At 52.6% G+C, this 25,796-nt stretch overlaps 1 long non-coding RNA gene across 1 annotated transcript; it reads left to right on the top strand.

Moving 5' to 3' along the window:
* The first annotated feature begins 19,561 nt into the window (after window positions 1–19,561).
* Window positions 19,562–25,399, top strand: LOC103661329. Its single transcript, XR_568035.2, has 2 exons — window positions 19,562–20,035; window positions 20,519–25,399. It is a non-coding gene; the product is annotated as an uncharacterized LOC103661329 (long non-coding RNA).
* The last annotated feature ends 397 nt before the right edge of the window (window positions 25,400–25,796 follow it).

The following is a 25,796-nucleotide window of genomic DNA, read 5'->3' as shown; positions in this document are numbered from 1 at the left end:
GGGGGGGGGGACTGAACCCATACACGGGAGGAGTGGGGAGAGCATTTATATGATAATCACAAGCTTTTATTAGCCATGCCAACAAAACGCTGGGAACATGATGTAAAATTGTAAAATACCTTTATTACTACATTCAAACTACTCCTGCAGTTATGCAGAATCGGAGCGCCTAACCTAGAATTATACAAATGAGAGATGTATTACATCCATGTAATACATAAAACACCTCAACTTAAAAAAAATACTCTTTTATTAAAAATTTAAATTAAACCCTTTCAGAGATGTTCGGCAACACGCCTACGTTTCTTCCCGTTCCTCCCCACCCCTTTTGTCAAGATGAGTCCAAAATTTCTGTCTGCGCTACTTTCTCTCGGCAATCCATGTCTCTGCGGGTTTTCAGAGAGAACCTCACTAGAGTTTCAGACGGGTTTTTGGCAAATCGGGAGCGCTGTGCTGGCTCTGCTCTCGCCTGGTGATCTGGCCGCACAATTGCTCTACGCCTGCAGACAGGGCGCAGCGGGCTTTCCCTTCTGGGCGGCGGGCCTGGCTCCTTCCTCATCTCCTCCGTGGCCCTGGGCCCCTCTCTGAGTAGGGGTGTGCCCCGTGGGCCTTTACCTGGGAGGAGTGTGGCGCACGATGCCTTCCTCCGGGGGGACCGGCTCCCCCTGGAACCCCGCTCAGGGGACAGCACCCTCCCTCCCGTGCCTCCCGCATCTTCACATCCTGGAGCCCAGATTTCCACTCTTGAATTTTTCACAGGTTAAATATAGCATCGGTTTATTAGAATCCAAAGTCCTGCGTCTAACAGATTAAACTGACAACACTTCCATCACCACCAGGCCCATGTGGCTTGAAGGGAGATAGGATTTGTGCAAGTGAGGGTGCCTGTCCCCCTCCTCCCCCCACTTTACAGTTTGGGAGAGGAACCCTACATTCCACCCATCTCGTCCTCACCCCACCCCAGGATTATCTTCAGGACTTTTCACTTTGGGTGTGGAAGTGAGGGTTTAGAGCCAAGGTGGGTACCAGGTGATACTGCCCATTTGGCACCTGGAGCTCGGAGCCAGGAAAGGATGCTCGCAAGAACGGGGCCCAGAAATTAGTGTTATCTTGGGAGGAAACACAGTCAACCGGGAGTTGAGGGCCCTAGTCAAGAACACAAACCTAATTTGGACTAGTGACAGTCCCCCAGACCGCGCATCCTGGGAGGAGGTGGGGACAGCTGGCTAGGGGCTCACCCCATTTGGAAACGTAGGGCCATTTGTTCCAGAGGTCACCAAACCCTCTCCTGGCCAGAGAGCGGGCCCCTGCCTGGAAGAGCCTTCCATTCCCAGCCCTGAATGACCCCGCTGGTCTGGAGATAAAACTGGCAGATCTAAATGGACGTGCCGAATCTCCCGTAGTTGTGAACCGGCTTTCCTACGGTTGGTGCTGGTAGAGAATGCGAATACGGGAAGGGATGGGGCCTCCCAGTCAGGTCTTTAAATGGGCCCTGGGAGGAGGAGGGACGGTGCCAAGTGAGGGAGGTTTTAATCACAGGTGTGTAAGTGACCCCGACCTCACCCCGCCCAAGCCCAGGCTTGTTGCAGTCCTACTGTATATCTTCTAGCCATCACATTTACACAGTATCTTAAAATAACATTTGTGATAAATGTGCAATTTAACTAATTTATGGTGCTATGATGTGCTCAGGGCTACATGCAAGATGAAAATCTTAAATGGAGCTTGAACAGCTCACTTCACAACAAGAAATCAATATGCCACATCTTAGCTATTCGCTGCAGTCAACATTTAGCAAAAATATCAGTGATGTATCTTTAAGTTTTAGGCAGCAAGAATTCTATAATTAACTAAAACCGTACATAGTTAGAGAGGGTTGGTTATGATGAGGACCCAGATCTCCCTGGCATCTCCGTTCTATTTTCATTCTGCAAAAGGAAAAAAAAAATTTATATATATATATATATATATATATTGATAGCCACCAAAGAGGAGCCTCCCCCAAGGGTGCTCTGCTCAGGTGGAAGTGTGAGCCTCCCCAGGGGAATTCAGGGCTGTGGTCTCTGCCAACCTGGAAGGATTTCTTTTCTCAATTTCAGACCACTCCAGCTAGGTCTACTTCCCTGCCCCCAAGCCCTGACCACGGACCGTGCCACAAGGCCTAGTGACCGAATAAATGCTGCAAAGGAAAGGGACTCCATGAGCTATTCCTAGTGCTGGGGAGAGCCGCGTGCCTTCTTGAGAGCAGAACCCTGACAGGAGGGAAGGACAGGAGCGGATGGGAAGCAAGGCTGCCTTTCGCAAATCCGGTGTTAAAACTGTTGTCTCCAGAGATTTCTAAGTCATCGAATAGGAAAAAAAAAAAAGTAAATGATTTTATTTTTTCAAATTCATCTGTGAAGTTCTTTTGCAATTGGAAAATTGCAATGGCATTTTATTCTGTCGACTATTGAGCACAAAAACAATACACTTCGTATTATAGGAAGCAATCATAAAAATGAAAACACAAACCCCAGCGCCACTCTTTAATAATAAATACTTTAACTTTAAAATAATAGCTATTATCCTTTTAGCTAATGGAGAAATTACCATTTTTACTCTGCCAGATAGTTATTCTTTTGGTAATAGAAACACTAACCTTTTTTCTCCCTAGGGATTTATTAGTAAGCACGTGTAATCTGTGGCAAAAGGAAACCTGAAAATGCATTTCCCGTGGGACCCCATGCCAGTCGATGCCTTTCAGCCTGCAGCTGACCTCGGGAGCCGCGGAAAAGGTACTCATGCCCGTGTGCCCACACAATTTCAGGGTGCGCTGGCCTTTGCAAAATATGCTATAGTTAGCTTCGGGAACAATCTCGCTCCTTTGGGGAAGGCTTCTGCTCTGTGTCTCAGCATAAAGCTTCTGGGAAGAAAAGCTCCTTTCTGACAAACCCCATCTTCGCGTGCGCGGTGTGGCGGGTGTTGTGGCAGCCGAGGGCTGGACCCCTCCCGTGTCAGTGCGGAGCAGCGATCCAACACAAGGTCTTGTTTCCAGGGACGTGCTTGGTTTTCCTCGAACTCCACTGGGTTTCTCCAAGCCGGAGGGAGAAGCTGCTGGACTTAGAGGCACCATTTTTCTCTTTCTGAGGATTTGCCAGGAGGCCACCCCAGGACGATTTAAAAGGCAAGCAAACTCTATCCAGGGCGGGCTTTGACAATTCCAAGGGCATCCTGAACTACCTTTGATTTGGGACCTTGCTCCCTGCCCAGCCGAGACAATGGATGTGCCAAATTCTTGGTCAGTGGCCTGACGGTCCATGATGTCCGGACAGTCCCGGACAGACAGATGGTGACTCAGTCAGGGCACAGCTTTGGCCATCGGGAGGGATCTAAGACAAAGTTAGAGGCTTCTTGGAGCTCAGCTTTCAGGGCTCAGGGTCCAAAGAGGCAGGTGTTTTCAAAATTAAATCCCAATGATAGAAGATCAGAGGAACTGCTTCTCCACCACCTTTGTATAATGTCATATGTACTAATATATTCTTAATAAATCATTCCTGATGATAATGATGATAAGCAAGGTGACCTCTTTCCAGAGATTAACATCCACAATTAGCTACTCAGGAGTTAGGATACACCCTTATTTACTGTCTAACCGGTGCTATGCAATGCAGTGCCTACCAGCCACGTGTGACTACCCATATTTAAGTTGAATACAATGAAAAGCTGAGTTTTTCAGTCATACCAGCCACATTCCAAGCACTCAGTCGCCACATACGGCTAGTGGTTACACTTTTGGGGGCCGCCCAGATACGGAACTTCCCCGTCCTCGCAGAAAGTTGGTTTGGGCAGTGCTGTTTTTCCCAAGTAAGAGCTCGGGGCTTAAAGATGAAAGTATGCCTCCAGTCCTGGGTATTTCTAGGAATCCTTCCTTTGCCAATATGGGCCACAGGCAACATTCTCACGTGCTAATATCTCTGATCAAAGCCAAGGACACACATAATTAACCTTGAGCATAAAATTATAAACAGAAGTGCAGGCTTCAGTGTATGAAGTTGCTGATCATTCCCCCTGCTGTGGATATTATCTGGGCTGCAAACTCCAAAGCCCAGAGAACTGATGGATGCGGCCGTGACCTTGTTCTGCCCTTAGCTGGCGAACAATCCCGCAGTCCTTGCGCTGCTCTCTTTGCCCAAGTGGGCTCGAATCCTTCTCTGGGGCTTGGAGACCCAGACGTGGCTGGGAGGTTGACGCAGCTCCTAGCCCCCACACATGAGGATCGAGAGTCCCGTGACCCCACCGGGCCCCCAGCCATTCTGCTGCAGCCCCAGGTAGCAGCAGCGGGGATGAGGGGGGTGGGGTCCATCGTTCTCTCTCTTTAAAAATTAAAATATATAAATAGGACTTTGGAAATGACTTTTTAAATTTGGAGGGGGGCGGTTTACGTTTTTAAAATTATTACATTTCAACATCTCACTTCCATTCCTTTTTTTTTTTTTTTCCCCACTGCAGGATTCCAGGGACACATTTACGACCATCATAATTGTGAGTTAGAGATCTCCCAGGCCAAGTGAAATGAAATTACGAGAAACTGAAATCTGTTTTAATTGGAGCATTTATGGAAAAAAGAAGTCAGACGGGCTGCTTTTTTCCTTTCTGTGGCTCCCCGGTTCAGGGCGATCCCTGCGTCCGGAACCCAGGGCCAGCCAAACTCGGGTGGCAGCGGAGCGGGGAGGAAGAGAGAGAGAGAGAAGAGAGAGAATGAGGTAGGTGTGTCAGGAAGGAGTCATTTTCTTAGCTTAAAAAAAAAAATGGAGGTACAGTGGCGGGAGTTCCGCCTCAGTGACCATGAAACCTAGTCGGCAAAAGCTGAAGGACCCAGCTCCTGAAAGCCTCATCAGGGCTTGTCATCGCTCTAATGAATATCATTTAAATTGCTTTGTATATTGGTGGAGTTTGGATGTCGATTTAATTTGTGCATGTGTTTGAGTTCTTCTGCTTGGCTAGGCTAACAGGGAAGCAGCCGCCTAATGAAAACTGAGTTGGTGACAGTGTGATGTGCTCCAACCCAGTCAAATGGGTTTGAAGGGCTGCAGTGACAGCCCTCAGAAAGAAGTCGATGTGGCTGGGGGGTGGGCAGGGGGGGAGAAGGGAGGCTTTCCCACTGGCGCGTGGACCTGCTAGGCGGCGGCGGCGTGGCTGGGCTAGGGACACACGTGACGCGGTCTTTGCTCAGCCCAGTCCGTCCGCAGCCCCGGGCCCCTCACCTCCACCCCCCAAACTCTGGGGCAGTCCTGAGCCCCAGGCCCGGGGCACTGTGCCGGTCCAGCCGAGGTCCAGCCGAGGCCCTAGTGGCTCTCCCCTCTCTGTGGTGAAGGGACACGTGGACGCAGTTGCTGGGATGGTCCACCTTCTGAGCCAAGGATGTGGCTCGAGGCCCCCAGCTGAGATAAGTGGGTGTCCTCCTGTTTGGACACCCTCCAAGAAGCAAAGGCCTTCTCCCACGTTGTTTTCACCCCTGCCATCCGGGGAGGGAGGCAGGCTGGGGTTCCCGTGGGAACTAGGTGGAGGTGCCGCCTTCCCTGGGCCCTCTGTCGCTATCAGGAAGGTGAGCCAGGCTCCTGTTTGCAGAAACACTAGAAATGCAGGCCGAGCATAAACCGAGTCACCTGCTTCCTCTCCGGAGACTCAATCCCTTACCTCCAAAGGGGCCGTAGTTCTGGAAGGAGTTTGACCTTGGGCCGGTGTGCCTCAGTCAGGGACTGGGTCTCCAGATTCAGGGGACTGCAGCTTCATCATGGGCTGCCCAATACCCCAGATTCTCCTGGGGCAGGGGGGGCACGTACCAAGCCAGGGGGTGGGTCCAGGCCTGAGGAGTGGGGAAGGCGGGGGACGAGCATATGGAACAGACAGAACCTGCCTTCAACGGCTTTCTCCAGCTTCCTACTATAGCCTTCTCCGAGGTTGTCAATATTCACGTGATCAATAAGGCAGCACATAACCTGGAAAAAATGATCCCAGAAGAGAACGTGCTCGGGGGTCTGGGCTGCTTTCTCTGCTCTCTAGACCCCTTCCAGCCCCACCCCTGCCAGAGTCTGATCCAGGGGTTGGGGAGGGGAGGGGAATCTTCTCAAGGCTGTCAAAGAGATGGACCCATTCTGCTAAATCAGACTCAAGGCAGAGATGTGAGGCGTCCACTGGAAAGCTAGCCCCCCTCCTCTACCATGGAGAGACAAGGCTAGGACAGAGTGGGGCAGGAGAAGGACATGGTGCCTGGGGCAAGGGCTCATTGAAGTTTCTGGGAGCAGATGGTGAAGGGTGTCCAGACTTGCAGGGAGTCCTAACTACCCAGTCTGTGTAGGGGACTTTACACCATGGCCCATTTGGTGGTCGGGGTTGGTTTTCCTAAACATGGGGACCCGTGACTTTGTCTTGAGGAAAGGTCTGAGGAGCTTCTGTGTGCCTGAGACATGAAGTGGGGGCACCAGTAAGGCCTCCTTGGACCCTGCACAATTCCCAGGGGGGCTGAGCCTTCCCCTCCCTAGGGGCTGGACAATCAGACCAGAGGGCAGCCCAGCCACCCTGGGCCAGCACCAGGAATGAGGGAAACAAGCCTCCGACCGGTGCTAGATTTGCATGAGTTTGGAGCCAAGCTGGAGGAAGGAAACAAAACAGTGGTGACAAATAAATGTCAAACGTCCGAGTAAGAATGAGGATGGGCAGCAATCAAAGTGGGATTACAAGGCTTGGTCCCTGAATGTTGAGGCGCCCTGGCAGGGAGCCTGTTTTTGGCGAGGCAGGCCTGGGCTGGACCTTGAGGATTGGATAAGATTGGAGAGGGCAAGGAAAGGAGGGCACCAGAGGCCACGGCCCCTCTTTGTGAGAAACCACTGGAAAGCTGGTGGCTTGGCTGCCTTTTGGCTGTGCTTAGAGATGGCGAGGCCAATGGCGTTAGCCTGTCACCTCCTGAGAAACGCCCACTGGTCACCTGAAATTAAGCACTCCTGTGCCCATTCCAGTGTTTCTCATATGGGGGTCTTTCTAGGACTTCTTCCACAGTTTCTTGACCATGTAAGGGTATTTGCGAAGTGCTTGTGGGCACATCCGGTCATCGGCTTAACGACAGGGGCTGTGGACTCCCTGAAGTCCACGCACGGGCCTTGGTGGTGGTTCCCAGTTAGCACGCGCGGCTCCCTCCTGCTGCCTTCCGGAACTCGTAAATCACAGGGTGCCCCTTCCTTTCCAGGCTTGGGGGTCAGGAATGCTCGTCGAGATGCTGTTAGCAAGAATTGGTTCAGGATCTCAAGCGAAAAGGAAGTTTGGCCCAGGTACATGAAGTCCGGGCATAGTGGTGTCAGCAAATGCTGGACGTAGGTGCTTAAGTGATGTCCCAGGAATCTGTCCTTCCCTGTCTCTCTGTCTCTCTCTTTCTCTCTCCCTCTCTGTCTTTATCTCTGTCCCTCCCCCCTCCCCGTTTCTGTCTCTCTCTCTCTCTCTCTGTTTCTCTCTGTCTCTCCATATCTGTCACTCTCTCTCCCTCTCCGTCTCCCTCCTTCCCTCGCTCCCTCCCTCCCTGTCTCAGCTTCATGCTTGGGCAGTTTTCCCCTCAAGGTGTGACCTGCTCATAGGTCCTGCTCAGCGACCTTGAGGGGAAGGTGGGAGCCAGCACCCTGGGTGGTCAGGATTGGGTCCTTCCTGGACAACAGCTGTGATTCTGCTCAGCAGGGGTGGGTGGGGGGGTCACAGGTTCACTTCCACTTGGTTCCAGGCCCGAAGCAGCAGTACTTCCTCTGTTGCAAGGTCAGGTTCATGATGTACACTTAGGGTTCAAGTTTGGGATGCAGATGGCTCTGTCTACGGGTTGGTAGATGTTTCTCTTTGTATCTTGAGCAATGTCTGGCCTCAGCTTTGCCAAGGGGGTGATGAGCTCCAGGGAACTTCTCAGATTTCTCAGGAGGTGACTTCTCTAAATTAAGGATCTCAATTTTCTAGGGGGCAATAGGGATAAGCTTGGTGAGAAACCAAGCTACGGGATTTCCACTGGCTCCCAGGGACAGCTTCTCCTGATGGCAGGCACGGACGGGGTGGGCAGCGTCTCCTCTTCCTTGGGCCGGAAGTGTCCCTGGACACCGCTAGCCTTTGGAAGCTCCGGGCTACTCTCTTCTCAGGGTAGAGCTGGAGGCCCGGCACCCTGCAGAGAGAGTGGGCTTCCCTCCCCAAGGGCTATTGGTTCTTTCTGTTGTACCTCCTAGATCCTGGTATGGCTGTGGACCAGAATTTACTAGAAAGTAAATTCTAGAAAGCTGGAATCTCTGGCACCTGAACTGAACACGGAATGTTTTAGCTGGCACGGGTTGTCAAATGTAGCCTATGGACTGCATATGACCTGCAGACTGCTTGGTGTGAGCCACATTTAAACACAGAACCAAACAAACTTGAATTTGTTGCCAAATTTTGAAAACTGGGAGATTTCAGACCGATCTCTAAAGGCCACATTCCTCCCCGTTTCAGGGAGAGCATCAGCTCTCAGGTTGGACCCCATCCCCGCCTGCTTGTCTTATATAGGTGAGGCTCCTCGGGAAGTGGAGGCTGAGTTGAAAGTTAGAGTGGAGGCTGTTCCTTTGACAGGTGATTCCCAGAAAGCACAGGTGGAAGCTGGGGGCAGGGGCTGGTGGGACAGGAAAGGAGAGGAAGGCGGCTCCAGGTACATTAAAGAGCAGGCTGCCACGGGGCCAACGGGACTCCAGCTGGCTGGAAAGCTCTGTAGGTTTCTGCCAGGAAAGACCCCAGTGGCCCCATCAGAGGGTCAGGCAGATGCGGGTTCTTCACTCCCGACTGTCCCTGGCTGAGCCCCGCTCCCCGGGGCACGGACAACTGTGCTCCCACGGGCTTAGTGACCCAGGGTCTTGCAGTAGGAAGCCCTTGGCAGGTACAGAGCAGGGGAGAAGGAGGTATGGCCAGCACCTGTGCCAGGAGGCGTCAAACGCCCATGTGTCCGTCTGGCCCCTGCATTAACCAGCGGGGTGGATCGGCCCAGCAGGAGGGCTCCCGATGACGGGGGAGTGACTGGGCCAAGATAACTCTCCATGCCAGCCTCAGAGCTGCCTCTAGAGTTCAGGCCTCCCCCTCCCCCTCGGCTGTTTCCACTACCCTGTGCTACTTATTCCAGGGAGCCTGGAGCCTTGGATGCCTCACTCATCCGTTTTATTTTATTTAGTTATTTAATTATTTACTTATTTATGTGTTTATTACCCATCTAGTTCCAGAGATAACTTAGGGCTTCTGTACAGCTCATTAATTGCCTCATTGCTGGCTAGAAACAGTGAGATTGGCTGAGAGGGGAGGGAAGTACAATGAGTGGGGGGACCCGCAGGAACCCTGAGACGAGGGAACCCTGCGAGCGGCTGCAGAAACCGCACAAAATGACATCTTGCCGGAAATGGCTCCGCACAGGAAGTCCCGCCCACAGGAAGTCCCATCCCCCGGTCCGGGCACACCTTGCCTTGACGAGCAGGGTGGGCCGCCCCAGCCAGGGATGGAGTGCTCAGAGAGCAGCTGGCCTTTATGCCTTTCTGGCTCCCCGTGCTCGCTGCTGGGGGTAGCGGTGGGCAGTGGGTGGCGAGGTTGTGCGTGCCAGAGAGGGGAGGGACTCCTCTCTCAGCCTCAGACATCTTCCATCCTGCCCTCCCCACCCACCCCCGCCATTTCTTTGTGTGAGCAGATGTGTCCTTCCTCCACAAAAATGCCCTGTCATAAAGTTAGTGTCAGAATCCACATGGATTAGAATAGAATCAAGGTGGGCACAACTGCCGTGAGAACGTGGAGGTGAATTTTCAGCTCCCGTTCCCCCAGGATGGCTGATGGGGGCAGAGAGGGCGCCGAGCCATGGCTGGGCGCGGGGGCTGCGACCCCAAAGGTCCTTGTAGGGAATGACCTCACATCACCCTTCCCAATGCCACCCGCCCTGCCCCATTCTGCCCGCCCAAGAAAGGCATCACGCCAACACTGCAATCAAGTGGCCCCGAGGAATGGACAAAGGGGGTCGGGAAATTAATTTCATTTGGGTTTTCTCTCCCGAGGCCGTGCCTGGCAGCCAGCTCTCCCAACACCCACATGTCCCAACTGCTCCGTCCATCAGCTCTTGTCCAACTTAACTATTCATTTTATGTATTTTAATTCGGGCAGAACATTTATTTGGCTTAAATTTCCTTTTCAGGGGTTGGAATGTGCCTTCCACACACAGGCAGAGATGATCTGCTCGAATTTCGTCAGAAGGAGTTTAGTTTACAAAGATAGTAACTGAGCTATTAAAACCAACAACCCCTTTTAAAGCAAACAGACCATTAAAATATAGGAACAGTTTATGGCATAAATAAAATGGAGGATATAGATTATTTAAAGATAAGATTTTCAAGAAACAGGGATAAAAAAACATTTAAATAATTTCTCCACGATATTTTTTTTTTACAAAGTGAACTTCAAAATGCAAATGCAAATTTTAAAAAAAAAGCACAGAAAGACATTAAAAATCCATCTTCTTAGTAAAGGCGTACAAAAAAGGCTTGACTTTTCCTTCTAGATCTGTAGATGATTTCAAAGGGGCGGGGTGCAGGGAACTACTTGAATTCATAAATGGCAGGATTTACCCAGCTCGGGAAGCCACATTGTGGAAAAAGAAGCAAGACATTTGCTTCTAGATCATTCTCTCGAGCAGGCTGACAGATACAATAATTTCGTCCATTAGTCCGATCCATTGTCTTCCTTCGGCACAGAAGTACTGCACCGCGGAGGTAGATTTCCACTGCTATGCGTATTTTAAGGGTTATTTGGCAACACGAGTAAAGCTAAAAGTAGCCTCTTAATCTAATTAATTGACATTTCTGAATCTTGCTTTCACAACAACACATGGTTTCATGTTCTGGGTTTTAGCACTTGTCAAGCTTTTTTGGAGAATGTTTTGGTCAGAATGACAAGATAATTTGTGGCTGAGGCTCCAAGCTAGAGAAGTGTTTAAGGCTATAATGATTTATTATCATCACAGAATAACAAAATTTACCAAGTGTTTCATCAGAATTTTTGAAATAAGTTTGCCACCATAGAAGAACCAGCCGGGTGGGGGTGGGCTGCGTCTGGAGACGGGGAGGGCTCAGGCTTCAATATACAAACCCAGCCATGACTGATTCCTTAAAATTTCCCTCTATTCGATTTATCTCGGCGCGTTCCTTGAGAGAGAAACCCCAGAGCATTTTAGGAGGACGAGGGGTGGTAGAAGGAGAACAGAGAGAAAAATCAGACCTCTCCCCCGGGCTCTGCAAGCAGGAAACCCAAGTCCCCGACTCCACTCGTAACATATATGTGGCTACAGCCAGCGATGAATTTCTACATTTTGGCACCGGTCAGAGTGAAAGTAGTCGCACTATCTATAGAAACTTTGAGATGGAGAACACTTGGAGTATGCTACTGAAAATGCAAGAAACACATTTTTGAAAGGATGAAATAATATCACTGAGTGACAGTAAATTAACATGCTGACATTTGCAGACTTTCAGAGCATTGCCATAAAAAGAAGTAATACAACATGACTAATTTGGACTTCTTCTTTCTTCCTTCCTAGGGAGAGACAGCCCTGCCCCTCCACGGCCACCCTGTAGGCTGTGCCTCGCCGGCACTTCCTCCTCTTTCCCAGGAAACACTTCTGACTTACCATTCCCCTGCGCTCCGACGACGTTGCCTCTCGGAGGCTCCGTGGAGAAGGCAAGCTTGACTTCTATGCTCAGAAGATGCTCTCTTGGATGTCAGACAGATGTTCCGTGGCTGGCGGAGGCCATGCACTTCAGGTCACTTCCTGACAGCCTGCACAGTCCCCCCCTTCCCTCCCCCCACCACCATGCAGTGCCAGGACTGGGGGTGTCCCTGAACACCTTTGAGCCTCATTGCAGAGATGGGGAGACTGAGGCACGGAGAGGTTCTAACTTCCCAGGCTGCTTCTGTTTCCCCTGGGCCAAGCATCCAGCCTGGAAAGTCCTCTGGGTGAAAAACAGGCATCCTCTCCACCTCCCTGCATGGGAAAGGAGCCTTCCATTACTGGCGCTGGCACAATGCTCGGCACCCGGAAAGCACCCACTAAACATTTGCTTCATTAATGAAAAAATGCATGGGGTGAGTTGATTCCCCAGCTCCCTGTGTCCTCAGTGGGGGCTCTCACAGCCAGCCACTCCTTTCGTCAGACACCTGGGCTTCAGCGACAAAAGGCCATCGCAGGATGCTCCTTTGTTCTAAGAGCCTTATTTCCCAGGTGAGCGCCACACCCCTCACAGCAAAATAGACAGGGGGTCTGCACCCTCTCCCAGCACGGTGCCTGGCCCACAGGAGAGGCTCAGCAAGTGTGTGTTCTCTCTCTTCTAATGAGAGAGAAGCTCATTTTCCTCCTGGAAGAAGGGCTACCTGGAAGTGAAGGCACATTTTTACACACTGCCGCACTGGGGTGCCCTGAGAGCAACACGTGCTGGAAGGACGCACCCAAAGGCCAGCTGGGTACTGAGGCTGAGCTCCGAGCTTCCGGTCCGGCCCCAGGTTCTGAACGCAGACCTATCCACAGGGGGGGAGGGGCAGCCCATTGCCGGACCTTTATGCAGTGTCATCTGACTGCTGGTACGTAGTTGATGCCCGAGAGAAGCCATTACAAGAGATGAGCCGGACGTGGACGAGGCTGGTGAGTGTGACCGTGACCCAGACAGGGGCTCAGCCTGGGGAGGACAAGCGAGGAACCCAGGCTTGTTGGGGGCAGTGGTGAGCATGAGTTGCTGGCTAGCTGGGTCTCAGAATTGGGCACGAGCGCCAGGGACAAAGAGCAGGGGACCCCAGCCCCCGAGCTCTGCTCCTGAGAGAATGCAGAGGCTGGTGAGCCTCGTCTGCAGGGGGCAAAATTCTGTGCTCTCAGCCCTGAAACTGGGAAATGAGCACAGGCCAGGGCAGACGATATGCCAAAGACTCCTACCTCCCATGCTGTTCTAATTATTAAAAATCCGATCAGAAGAGTCATCCCCTCTCCTCCCCCAACCGAGCCCAGTCTGGCTTACTAGGGCTGTTTCAGCCCCCCAGGAGACCTGGGTTCTGGGCCTCCCCCGAGGGCTCTCCCAAGGCCTGACACAGAACACTGAGCCCGGCCCTGGCTATCTGATGATTTGAGGGGGTCTGGTGGGCTTGGTGGGGGACACGTGAAGGATCACAGATGAGCTCCCTTCCCTGCCCCTTGCCTATGTTTCCAGCTTCTTGCGCAAACCCTGACCGGTCCTGTCCCCACCCAGCAGGCTGAGTGGCAAGGACAAGGGTTTATGGAGAACACGATCTCCTGGTTTTCTTCCTTATTCTGAGCAAAAACCGAGTGAGCTTAGATGCCAGGGGCAGGCATGCTCCCGACCCTGGCAGGTACCCTGGGCATCCATCTCGCCCTCCTACGGGCCCAGGGGCCACAGCCCCACGTGTCCGGCAGGGAGGCTCGCCCCCGCCAGACCCCGCCAGGACGGCGTGCGGGCAGACTGTTATGAGCTAACATAAGTCGAGACTAACCTTTCAGCAGAACAGTTTGAGTTAAAATAAAGGGAATGAAAAAGAGTACAATGACCAAAAAAATCTATAAAAATGCAATTGCGCTAATATAATTTTATCACTTATTTAAAAATTTAGTCGACCCAAAAGACTACCAAGTGTGAAATTAAGGAACAGCTCCTCTACTTTTATGGAAATCACTCTTCCTCACTTGTCTAATAGCCTGATTTTGTCAGATCATTTATTTCCATGGTTTTAAAATGAGCTTGACAGACAGAATTTTATAACACCACTTTACTGCAAATAAGAACATCATTTTCGCTTATTAAAACTGAAGCTTAGAGAAAGCATTAAAATTAACAGTTCACTCTGCTTTAACCTTTTGAATACTGCCATGACTTTACACGGAAGGCCGTGTGTAAGGGAGGCCGTCGGTCCCGGGGTAGATGCCGGAGGTGGGACGGGGCAGGGAGCCCAGTTCTGCAGGGACTTGCAGAGGACACCCACCAGGCTGGAAATGGCCGTGATGGTGCCCAGAGGAATCCCCAGCAGGGCGATGAGCACCAGCCACGGGAAGCCCAGCGCAAGACCCCCCGGGGACACCAGAGGGGCCGCTTGTTTTAATGTGTGGCTAGGGGCCTGCTTTTCTGCCCAGGAGACTAAACGCATGGAAGGCTAGGCTCTCTGAGTCTCATGCATTGGTCTTTCCTGCCTTTATTTCACAAATACCGCCGAGCATCTTCCCTGTGCCAGGCACGGTTCTAGGCACGTGACATGACTCCTGGGTTAGGCTGAGTCTCTGTGCTTGGGGGGCTTAGCATGTCACTGGGGGAGACCGACCTTAATCCAATAGGCTAATAAATATATATTCTCATGCCTGGGAGGGTGATGCTGGCCTCAGAAGAAAGCGAAGGGGAGCAGAGACAGACATGTAGTGTTTGCTGAACTGAAGGGATCTCTTTCTGACTCAGGACTCTGAGCAGGCAGCTGTAGGGTGGCCAGTCCTGGCCAGCACAAGAGCCTGCCGTCTGTTTCTGGAGCCCTGGGGGTGAGGCCTGGGACAAGGGCATTATGGGACAGAACAGTTGGAATCTGCATTTCTGTGCCTGAGAGCTTTGTCCAAAACCTCAGAGCTACTCTTTCCCAATCTCTGGCCCGAGTGCAGGGAATTAATATCCCTGGACGGGGCTCCCAGCCAGTGACTGACAGGAATTGGTGTGGCAATGTCTCCACTCCTCACCCCTGAGAGGGACAAATCTGAGCCGTGTCTTCCCGAGTCTTCCCATGGGATTAAGCTCCTGGTGTACCCACTTTGTCGGTTGCCCCCATTCACGCACCCATGACTGCTTGCATTCCCTCCCCAAGCCCCGACCTGTCTTCCCTGCACCTTCCCAAGCCAGCTACTTGCCCTAAGTTCTAAGCCCAGAGTCCGGGAAATCTAGTCCAAGGCAAAGACCCTTGTCACACAGCTGGGGCTGACGGTTCTCGCTTTTCTCTGAACAGCGGGTAAGAGCACGTTGCGGGCGCTGCTTAGAGCTCTCTGCCCCAGGACACACGCCAGCCGTCCTGCAGGGCCACTCTGCATGGGCGCTGAGCAGCCTGGGAGCAGCCTGACCGGACTTACCCCGGGCCCCTTGCTTCCTGCCCTGATGTATCTGGTGCTGCCGCTTGTGACCCCGCAGAACTTCCTCGGCACTTGGTCCCTGACAGTATTGAACTGCAGCACGTTAGCTGCTCATAGGGCCACTCTGACCATCGTGGGATGGATCTTCCATCACTCCAGCACTGGCCAATTTGATTATGCACCCGTAAATGCCTCTGCCTCTTCCGCTCCCTGATCCCCCAGCTCCGCTCCCAGGGTAATGTTCCCACAGAAACTGCTCACATAGGCCACACGGTCTCAGGTCTGCCTTCAGAGGAACCCTGGCTAAGGCACCAAAGGGGGGCGAGGGCCGCTCGATGGGTGCCGGGTGGGTTTGCCAAGCCAGCTGTCCCATGTCTGGGCTTGGCTTCACAGCATGCAGCTTCGAGGGCTCTAAAACCTTTTACTTCTTTCCAGCCACTCTGAGTGGCCCGGGCATTCGGATACCTCTGGGCTTTGGCTCATGCCTCTTCCTCTGCTCAGTGTCCTTCCCCTCCCGCCCCGAGGGCAGGCCTGTCTGCAGTCCATCTGCATGTCGGGGTCTGGGTCGCCACCTTAGGCTCTCCTAGGTAGTGTTTGCTGAAGCCGCCAACCCGCCTCCCTGGAGCACTCCCCCCACCAAAGGTCATGTGCCCTCACTCCCAACAGACGCAGCTGACACGGCGTCAACGTGTGTTTACTGGGCCCCGGCCCTGTGTCCCGCACTGTGCTGGTGCAGGGCCGTAGTCTGATAGGAGGCTACCTCTGGCTTAGCCTGCAGCACTTCGGGGCTGTCTTAGTGCTGTGAGGGCAGATGGCAGTGGGCGACTCTGTGCCAGGGAAGCCTCTGTCCCTTTGGTAATGTGACTTCCTCTGAATGGAGGGCTCTCTCTATCCTGGGAACCTTCTCTGTGCCTGGCACATAGGAGATAATCAAGAAATGATGAATGAATGGAAAATGAAAGAACGTCTAGTTAAAAAAAAAAAAAAGAACACGCTTGTTACCTGTTTGCTGTGTCTGTTACAGCTTCCGAGTGCCGCCGCCTCAATGCCCTTGGGGTACCCCCAGGCACAATCACTCACTCCTGAGGCCCCCTGGGCAAACATCTGTCGCTACTTTGTGTTGCAATTTGCTTACAGGTAAGTCTCTACCCTAGCCCAGGAGCACCTGGGGGCCGAGTCTTTCTCTTTCCAGCACCTGGCAAAGGTGGTGAGCATGTGTACGGAAGACACGTGTGTAGATTGCTCTGAGCTGTAAAGGGATTCCTCCCATGCAGCGAGGACCTAACAGCAAAGCTGCTGCGACAGGTCTGCAGGAGCCAGGCCCTGGGCCACTCCCTCGACACCTGTTACTCTTGCCATCCCTCAACAAGCCTATGAGGTGGGAGCTCCTTTATTTCGCAGAAGGGCCAGCTGAGCCTCCAGGAGGCTGAACAGCAGGGTCAAAGCCCATGCCATGGGTGGTAGAGAATGGCCGCATACCCAGATCTGGGTGCCCCTGAATCTGGAGCTGCTTCTTGGCTCTCCTCCCCCAGCCCCTGTACCCCATCTTCACCCCCGTCACGCTCTGAGGGGCTGTCACCTGCTGCCCTGGGCGATATCTCCTGGTACCCGGGTCCAAGCTGAGACTTCTTCCTAAGGCTGTGAACAGAGGAGGGATGGCACTACTCGTCTCTCAGCACCAGCCCCTGCTACCGCCGGGTGCAACGCTGCTACTCCCCCAGCAGTGGGTCCCCGCTTCTCCTAGGTGTTGAGTCTGGACCCAGGCACCGCCCTCAGATGCGGCAGTCTGCCCCTGGATTCCTCAGGAGAAGGAACTCCCCGTCCACCGGAGGAAGGACACAGAGTTCCTCTGTGCACCCCTCCGCCATGCCCGTCGGAGGGTGCCCTGACACCCCGACGCCTGGGAGCTCGTGAGTGAAGGCGGCCCCTGCTCAGACTGCACAGTGCCACCTGGGAGCAGCGGTGGTGACAGGTGCTGTGGTGTGTGCTGTGAGCGGGAAGTGTGGACACATCAGCCCCGTGGCCCTGCCCTGCCTCCGAGAAAGGGCACAGCTCTTAGTGGTGGGGGCAGTGCAAACAGGCCCAGACGTGATCTCGAGGGAGATAGGAGTCCCCCAGGCAGCGAAGTTGTCCTGGAGACACCACATTTCTGGAGCACGGTGAGTGATGTGCAGGGCCTGGGGTTTTGGGGGATCCAGGCTCCTCCTGCTCCCACAGCAGCTGGGGTTTCAGAAAAACGTCCTGCGTGTCCAGCAGAGTGGCTGGCAGGGCGGGGGCTCCCTCCCAGCCTCAGGGCCGGCGTTTCCCCAGGCCCTGCCTCGGGAGAGGAAACCCAGACTTTCCCTCGTGAGGAGGCATTTGGGCCAACACCCATCTCCCCCCATGGAAACCCCCTCGGCCCCTCCTACTGAACCACCTGCCCCATGCCCTCCCGATCAAGGCATGGCCCACCAGGACTGCTGGCTCTTCGACTCCATAGCCCTTCCTGGCGGACTCAAATTGAAGCTGCCCTCCTGCCTGCAGGGGCCCCCGCTGGCTCTTGGGCAGGAGTGAGCCGATTCAAGGGTGGCTTTTTGGAGGACTCTTGCCTCCGGCCATCCTGGGAGGTGGGCCAGCCCTTTTGACCAAGGCTGCGTGGGACAGGTCAGAGCCCCGGTGGGTGACTTGGCCCCAGTGTGTCCCACAGCAGCGTGGGGCAACGCCTAGAACTTGAAGGCTGCTCCTCTCAAACCCGAGAAAGCAGAGAGCTGAGACAGCTTGGGAATCACCCCCGTTGCTGAGCAGTGTCTGTTTACAAAGGCAGGAGCTCAGAAATGATTCCACTGTGGAGAAACAAAGCCTCGAAAATACAAAATACGAAAGCCAGCCCTCGGCCACTTTTGCAGGGAGCGAGCCTCCCTGGGGATTGGCGCTGAGCGGCCCGGCCGGCTCGGTTCCCAGCGTATCACGGTTTCACTGCACCTGTTGGCATAGCTTTGCGGTGATTCACTCCTGCCTCCTCCTCGGGCCTCTCTCTGTCCCGGCCCGAGGGGAGCGCACCCTTGAGCACGGGGCCCCGGTGCGAAGCATACCCCCCAAGCAGGCCTGGCCTCGCAGCCCTCCGTTTGTCCTCACGGGTCTCCTGGCGGGTGACTCAGTTTCCCAGTCAAGATCCACCAGCGGCCCAGGACCTGCCTGGTGAAGTCCCCAAACCCTGACAGCAGCTTTAGCGAGGGAGATACCCTCCTGAGCCCCTTTGTGCTACAGATTGGGGGTCTAGGAGTGGCGCTCGGAGAAGGGCAGGGGCTCTCTGCTCCAGTCGCCTCCGGCTGTTCCCTGAGCCTCCAGGTCCCATGCAGTTGAACAGCTGAATTGCCTGCAAATCTGGGTAAGGAAATTTACTTCATTTTGTGATTACACTGGTAAGCTCTCTTGCCATCCTTGCTGGGAAATATCGACCCTCAACAGAAACAGAAAGTGAAAACCCCTTCTTCAGCCCCATCTCCTCCCTGCAGGGGCAGCGGCTCCCTTGGCCCCGAGTAGATGATTCACTTTCTCAGGCCTTCACCCTCTAACCCCTGAAGAGAAGCATGGAGTTTGGGGTCATCTTTGGGCATTCAGCCATTCTTCCACCGAGGACATTCCTGCAGTTTTCCTTTCTTTTATCCCTCTGCTCCCTTTCTCCCTGCCGGCTATCTCTTCCCATCCCGCCCCGCACCCCACATTTGCGAGCGGCACAGCAAACATCCTTGGACACATATCTCTGCACAGCCCTGCTCGTCTTCCTGTAGGACACTTCCCTGATGGGGGTGGAGCTGAACAAAGGGACGTGCATTTGAAGTGTTGAGGCACTGCCAGGTGGTCCTCCGAAAGTGCATGTGTGTTTTATAAACCTCAGCTGTTGTATCCCATCGACGTATGTTGCCAGTCTGATGGAGGCAGCCCACGAATGAGAGCAGAACCTCTCTAGTGGCCGTGAGTCTCCCCGCCCCTGCGAACGCCTTGTGCTGGGACCTGTCGGGGGGACCCATGAATCTCTGTCGTGAACGTCCTTACCCCGTTTGCAAATGACACTTAAGGATTGGTTCTATTCAATGAAACAAGTAAACTCTGTAAAGATGCATCGACTGTTTTTACCTACACGTGTTGTTGTGTGTAGGGAGACTATAGTAAATACGGTTAGTATTGTCGCTTGCCTAATATACATTATCCTGTTCAATCCCCACCCCAGTGCTTTGTGGCTGATACAATGATCGCTCCTGCTTTATAGATGAAGACGCCATAGTGTGCTGCATGGTGGTCCCCAAGAGGATATGTCCATATCCCAACCCCTGGCACCTGTAAAGGTGCCTTTATTTGGAAAAAAGGGTCTTTGCCTATGTAAGTAAGTTGAGGGTCATGAGATAAAGAGACCCCCCCCCCGATTATTCCATAGGCCCTAACACCAATGACAAGTGTCCTAGTAAGAGGCACAGAGACAAGAAAGCAGTGTGAAGCCAGAGGCCGAGCTTGGAGTGACGTGGCGACAAGCCCAGGAATGCCAGCAGCTACCAGAAGCTAGAAGGGGCAAGACACAAACCCTCTTCCAGAGCGTCCCGAGAAAGCACGACCCTGCCCACACTTGACTTCAGACTTCTAGTCTCCAGAATTGTGGAAGAACAGATTTCTGTGGTTTTAAGGCACTGAGTCTCAGGCAACTCGTTGAGGCAGACACGGAGGCTTGGAGGCGTCAGAAACCCCTGCAGGCTTCCCAGCAGCACAGTGCCGAGCTATGCGCCCGGTGCCCCAGGGTGTTTCGGAGCAGAATGAGACTCGCCAGCCTCAAGCTCCGGAGGAACCCACTGCACTCCAGCCTCCTCCAAGGACCGAGGTGGGCTTCGTCCAGGGCATGCTCTGAACGGAGTGCTGGTGAGAAGCCATGAGAACGGAGACGTGCTCCAGCGTCAGCGCTGCAGTGGGTGGGAGAGCGCAGTGGGGGGATGGCTCCAGAAGGTTCTAGAGCCTGAGAAGCCAGCTGTGCTCAGCCCTGCCTCAGTGTCAGCCCCTCCTCCCTGCCCAGCTGGAATTCGAGCAGAAAGGACTTTCTCTCTCTCAGCACAGGAACACCAGATGGCTAGTCTAGAGGGCCAGAGAGGTGACCCCTGGAGGGGTGCGAAGGGCCGGGCACTCATGTCCCAGGGGGAGAGGGCAGAACGAGGAGCAGTTCTAGGAGTAGAAGGACCACTACTGTTGCTTCCCAGAGAGTCATTGAATCTCCAAGTCTCGGCTCGATTTTCTGTAAAATGGGCTTAACAAGAAGGGGGCTGAAACGTGTTGGAGCGTGGCCGCAGCTAAGCTGGTGTCTGGTGCTTCTCCCCTTCAACCAGTACCTGGCTTCTCTCTGTTTTATAGATGGAGAAGCTGCAATACAGAGGCGTTAACTCTCGAGGTCAAGAGCTGGGGAAAAGACCAAGCAGGATTTAAGCCCAGGCTGCCCAACCCTGGAGTCCATGTTCTTAGCCCCATTCCGCGGTCCTAGGAGGGGAACGAGTGAGAAAAAGTGCCCGAAGTACCCGATGCATAGTCTGGCTTGGAGCCGCACCACACAGCCCGAGGCCCTCTGCATCGGTCACCTCCTAGACGTGTCCCTCGTGCTCAGCTCAGTACAGGTCTCCATGGAGCTACAGCGGGGCCTCCCCATTGTCTGCTCCCTCCACACTCAATGGGTGTATGTGACCATCCCAGCTAACTTGTCCCTGGGGCATCTAGTCTCTGCACTTCACCTCCCCGGGGCTCAGTGCACACCAGTGACGTGTTTGACGCTCAGGAGCACAGGCCCGGGGGTGAGGACCCTGTAAACCCTGGATGAGGGCTCGATGTCATGCAGGCGAGGATGCCAGCATCCCAGTTCCAGGAGTATGCGCCAAGACGGGGAGGGTGCAGGCTCCAGGTGGCCAAGTGATGGCGATCAGGGAAGGGCCCTCTAAAGCCCAGGGCCCAGGGGAGAGTCTGAGCACTGTGCTGTGCCAGAAGCTCCATTTCTTCTGGGCTTCACAAGGAGAGAGAGGGCTCCAAGTGTCATTTCAACTCCATTTCTTCCCAATGTTCCAGAGCCTTCCACTATATTGGGTGGCAAAGCAGGTCTCACCTTCCACTGACCAGTGGAAGGGAAAGGGTCGGCCTCTCCCTGGGGTCAGACGCTGAACCTGACGCAGCCCAGGTAACAGGTGCTCCAGCTGGACCTCCCACAAGCCTGCCCGCTCCTCAGACTCAAGCAGCTACGGCCGTTGACTGAGCACCTACTCCGCGCCGGGCTCGGTGCTAAGCCTTCACCTGCAACCCCCCTGCACAAGGAAGGGTGTGATGACTGTTCCCATTTCACAGATGAGGTGACAGTGCTTGCCAGATTCTGCAAAAGAGCTGACGCCTGGGGTGTCTCTTCCGGAGACCATGATTCAATAGTCTGTCTTCCCCAAAACGGTTTTATTATTAAAAAAAATACTTAGCATATTCCACTTAGAATAGTAGATATTTCATATCTTTTGCTTATTACAATGCACCGTGCTAAGCATCCATTATTTAACTGTGCGCTGGGTGTAATCATTCTTCAGGTACTGGTGTGTCAGCAATAATTTACATCCTGTGTAAGGAGTCAGGACGTATCCTCTACCTGCACAGAGAGCGCTGACAGTGGGGCACAATATAATCGTTCCAAAAAGCCACACTTGATAGCTAATGAATGAGCGGAAGAGGATTAGAGATGGGGAGATCCACCGGCGTTTGTGAAAGGTAAATCAACAATTAGAAGAAGAATATGTTCTGTTGGCTGTCAGGGAAGATTTTTGCAAGGAAAACGGAAGAGATGATTTAGACTCAAGGGTAATACAATGCTGCAGGTACAGGAGGAAATCCACGCTCGTAGATGCGTTGGAAAAACTCTTTTTAAGAGAACTTAGAAGAAGTTCCTTCAGTGCCTTGAAGATGTCCGAAAACTGCAGTGTGCTCGTCCATGCGTTGCCCCAACAAGAGCCTGGCGAGCGTGTCCCAGGTGGCCCGGTGCGTGCAGCCCGGAAGTTCGAGCATCAGTCATGGCTCGGCTCTCCCCTCTGAGACCAAGGGAAGCAGGCTCCGGGAGGATGTTTTCCGGGTGCTCTTGCCTGGGAAGCAGATGGTAATGAAAATCACCGTCACTGCTACAATTGACCACGGGGCGTCTTCTGGGATGCTGCAGGTTACCCGTGATCTGCACGATGGCACGAGGACATGGGTGCTGCTGTCTTTACTTCACCCAGGACGATGCTGGGGTCAGGAGTTTAAGTACCTGCCCCGAGTCACAAGGCTGGAACAAGGGGCAGCAGGCTGCCTGACCCCACCTCTGGGTCCTCCCTCTATCCCGCCCTGCAGGTGTTTACACTCTGTGCTGAGGACAGCAGGGCTCTGTGGAGGTGTTTTCAGGGTTCTGCAAACACTGAAAATTCTCCTGCCATGGAAAGAAAGAGTTAAACTGCCCGAGAATTTAAATGTACTTTGATTTTCTGCATTCGATTTCTATGGATCAAGGTTCCCCGAACACACACATATGCACGCACACACGCACACGTGCGTACACACCTAGGACGGTGCACTGGAGTGTGTTTCTGCGTGTGAAGTTCGCGGTGCTGCTCTCTGTGCCCGGGCCCCACCGAGCTGGCCACTGCAGGTGAGCGAACCCGCTGGCCTGCCCCCTAGTGCCCAAGGCTGCAGCAGCCTGGGCTCGTCCTGATTTCACTTCTCAGTTTCCCCAGTTCGATCCAGAGGCCCCGGAGAGGCCCGGGACATTCAGGCATTGATTGGGATAGCCTGTTCCTTTAAATAAGGGACCTCTTTCCCCGCATCCTCTGGTGGGGGCAAAGCATTTTTCAGATAATTTTTCAGAAGCACTTGGGTGGTTTACATATTTTAACTTTATTCATGAAAAAGCTCTCTACAATCAAATGGGGCAGTGGCGGCCTTGGGCAGAGGCTCGTGACCTCCATTGCGCTTTTTCTTTGTTTCTTAGTCATTCCGGGGAACTTCACCTCCATCATATTTCAGCGATGGACCCGGGCGGGGGGGCAGGGGCTGAGAGCAGGGACCGGGCATGGTTCATGTGCACTGAGCATATTTGGGGAACCCTGCTAAGTGTCACCTGCTCATGTACTTTTTCACTCTGCTGCCCCAATACCCCCACAATTCAGGATTAATAGTCCTAGAGGTCTTACTCTCTATCGCCTCTCCCTTGGCCAGATTCGGACCCAGATTCTCAAGTATTCTGTTTATTCAGCCTCTCTGCAGGACGGGCCGAGTGAGCTTTTGACCCTGACTCTCGGTCGGAGACCTTGGCTGTCTGCTGCAAGTTATTTTGTCTAACTCCTTCTCCCTTTTTAAATTTCCTTTTAAGTTTGTAATTTCAGGCTTACGGAAGAGTTGCAAGAATCCCCATATTCCCTTCCTCAGATGCCTCAATTGTTCACATTTTCCCAGATTTATCCTCTTCTCTCTTCTTCCCTCTCTCTTCCCCTCGTTCCCATCTCTCTCTCACACACTGTAATTATGTGTACGCACATGCATTCGAACTTCTCTGAACCATTCGAGAATGAATTGCAGGTACAATGCTCTTTTACCCCCTAAATACTTCAGCACGGATGTTCTGAAAGCAAGGACGTTCACTTGTGTGACCACAGGAAACTGAAAATAAACAAAAATCAGGAAATTGAAATCCATACAATGCTGTTGTCTAATCCACAGGTTTAGTCTCATTTGGCCAATTATCTGAATAATGTCCTGTACAGCGAAAGGAAACTCCAGAGTACGCACGGTCCTTAGTTTTCACGTGTGTCCAGCCTCTTTTCACAGGGAAGTCGTGCTTCAGGCTTCCTTTGTGTTCATGCCACTGAGCTGAGGACCGCGGGCCGGTTACTTTGCAGACTGTCCTCAGTTCGGGTTTGTCTGATGTTTTGTTAGGATCGGATTCAGGTAATGCATTATGGGCAGAAATACCATGGCAGGTGCTTTGTTCCTCTTGGGGGGTCCTGTCAGGTGGCACAGTTGGGGGTTTGTCCTGGGTCAGCCACGCTGACCCGGACCCCTGGGTTATAGCAGTGTTGCGGGGTCTCTCCATACTTAAGTTACACTCTTCCCTTTGTAATTAGTAAGTCTCTTAGGGGGAGATATTTTGAGACTATGGAAATATCCAGTTACCCTCAAATGTTCATTCACTTGTTTTAGCAGCCATTGAGGATTCTTGGTTGATTCAATGGCTCTCAGGTGGGAGGCTTGTCTGAAGGTACTTTCCCTGATTCTGTTATTCCGTCTACATTAACTAATTGCCGTTCTACTCTAAGCAAGAGCTTTCCCCACTTTCCCACTTATTATTTTATGTCAGTGTACCTTGTGGATTTTTGTTGCATCCAGTGTGGTATGGTTCTCTCATTATTAATTTTGATACTAGAATGGTCCCAGAGGTGACCAGTAGGAGTCCTTTCAAACTGGCTTCTTTGTCCTTTTGATGTGTCCCCGTCATTCTCTGAACATTTCCTTCCCTTTTTGGCACAAGAAGATGTTCTAAGGCTCATCTTGTATTTTCCCTGTCCCAGACCTGGAATCAGCCATTTCTTTAAGGTGCCCTGTTTCCCTTTAGTGAAGAATGGCATTAGAAACCAAGATCTGGGGGCTGGGTGTGCTCATTGCCACTGGGATGTCCTTGCTTCTGGGCCTCTGTATGTAAATGTATGACATCTCTCTCCCTTTCTCTGTCTCTCTCCCTCTCCTCCTTCCCTTCCCCCCTCTGTCCTTTTTTAAAACCATGAGTTCATAACTATAACTTCAACTCCAATCACACACTAGTATATCTCCACCTCCCCTTTCCAATTTTATAACCTGCTCTCCAACAATGAAAAACCTGGCTCCAATTGTCCGTGGTCTATTTATTTCTTCAATTAACAACTCCTTGTGATTATTTTTGTCAGCTCTCTTAATTTTACTTTTAAGTTAATTTTAATTACACAGGTATTATACGAACATATTGTTTTTTGAAACACCAACTTAAATGTAGGTAAAGTGCATTTTTCCCTCTACACATCCCTCCTAGCCCTAGATCTGACCACTCCTGTCAATTTGGTCTAAAGCATCCCAGGCTTTCTATGCCTTTATGCACCCACAGAAATTAGAAAGGTGATGTTTTAAGTTATTTTTATAGAGATGGTTTCGTGGGCTACGCTCTGATTGTCAGTTTGGTCATCTAAAACTAAATAAATAAGCTCTTGGAGATTTTGATGTGAGCACCTATTCACTCATTCGGCTCAACTCTAAGAGCAGTGGTGTCTGAGTGTGATTGTGGCATGCCCCGTCTATGTGGTGCCATAGCTACAAAGAACGCACCGTCATCCCACGCACACGCGCCAGTATCTCCCCGGGGCCACTGCAGCAAAGTGGGATTGTTGTGTCTTAGGGCATTCACAGTCTGCCGTTAAGTAAATATTGCAAACACATTTCAAAATGGCTGCCCTCGGTGTCACACGGCTTGCAATGAATGCCGATGTCTTCTTGGACGTCCAGGGAGGGGGGATGGCCCCTGCCCCTTGGTTGAAGGCAGGAAATACACTCTTGAGGCTGCAGGTATCATGAAGCATTAGGCTTTGAACAGAGGCTCCATCTAACCCTCAGTTAGAGC

Source organism: Ursus maritimus, unplaced genomic scaffold, assembly GCF_017311325.1.
Source record: "Ursus maritimus isolate PB19 unplaced genomic scaffold, ASM1731132v1 scaffold_19, whole genome shotgun sequence".
Classification (NCBI taxonomy): domain Eukaryota; kingdom Metazoa; phylum Chordata; class Mammalia; order Carnivora; family Ursidae; genus Ursus; species Ursus maritimus.
The sequence above is the reverse complement of the archived record's forward strand: the minus strand, read 5'-3'. Positions and strand labels throughout refer to the sequence as shown.